The following is a 1,399-nucleotide window of genomic DNA, read 5'->3' as shown; positions in this document are numbered from 1 at the left end:
ACTATGGATCTCTTCACCTGTTATTCGAACACTTTAATGTCTTTAGTAGATCAGTGATGGCAAATAAACTGTCTTCTTGAGTTCTGTGAGGTGCTGTAGCAAATTAATCAAACCCAAGGAGGAGGTCCAACTTATACTTGGTATGTCAGAGCACAGGGAACAACTGGGACTTGTGACTGGGATCTGAAGGGGGTAGAGGAAGGCAGTCTTGTGGGACTGAGCCCCTAACATTCAAATATGACACTATCTCCAGGGACTTAGAGTCAGAATTGAGTTAAATTGTAGGACACTCAGCTAGTGTCAGAATTTCTTGATGTGAGAAAAATACCTACACATCTGGTCACAGAGTTATTTGATGTGAGTAGTAAATGTAGAGTAGAAAGTTTTCCTGTTCACCCTCTTTGATCCATTCTCATCACAGCCCAGGATAAAGTCCACACTTCTTAACACAGCCTATAAGGTTCATCATGATCTTGCTTGACTCTTCACCACATACCTTACACTCTCTTACCTGGCTTACTACTGCTCTTCCTTTATTATTTATTTATTTATTTATTTATTTATTTACTTACTTATTTATTTATTTATGCATTCATTCATTCATTCATTCATTCAGGAGAGATACAGAGCGAGAGAGAGAGAGGCAGAGACACAGGCAGAGGGAGAAGCAGGCTCCATGCAGGGAGCCCAATGTGGGACTCGATCCCTGGTCTCCAGGATCAGGCTGTGGGCTGCAGGCAGCGCTAAACCACTGTGCCACCAGGGCTGCCCCTCTTCCTTTAGGTTTTAGTCTAGGTGTTGCCTCCTCTTGGAAGGTGCTCCTGTACTATGATTGCACGACATGCTCGTATCTTAGCACTTATCTCACCATTTACTTGTCTATTTACTCTCATTAAAAAACAAAATTTAGGGGTGGGAGAGGGGGAAAAAATTACATTTTAAGGATCTTACTGGCTTTATTCACAGATTCAGAAATCAGGTAGCCTCCATCTAGCAGATAGAAGGGAGCTCTGAAGAGCTGTACAAAATGAAAGACTTAGGGGCAGAAGAAGTGAGAACAAGGAAATTATACAGTGGATTGATGGATTAGTTGTCCTTTAGGGGATGGCAGGCTTCTATGAGGCAGATTACCTCACTACTGCTGACCAGTTGACTCTTGATCTGGTTTAAGAGTCTATTTCTGGGAGAGGCCAAAACTAACAGAATCTCAGTTTGGTGATGAGCATATGCTAAGTGGGCTTGGCATAAGTGACTCTTGTTTTGGACCTGTTCTGTTTTTAACACTCTATAGGAGCAAAAGCTCTGTGAGGGTCAGGATTGTCTATCCTGTTGATTGTTATATTCCTGGATCCTAGAGCCAATCAACAAAATACCTTCTCAAAAAATGTTTGTGACACGA

This window comes from Vulpes vulpes, chromosome 11, assembly GCF_048418805.1.
Source record: "Vulpes vulpes isolate BD-2025 chromosome 11, VulVul3, whole genome shotgun sequence".
Taxonomy (NCBI): Eukaryota; Metazoa; Chordata; class Mammalia; order Carnivora; family Canidae; genus Vulpes; species Vulpes vulpes.
This window is presented reverse-complemented; position numbering follows the sequence as displayed.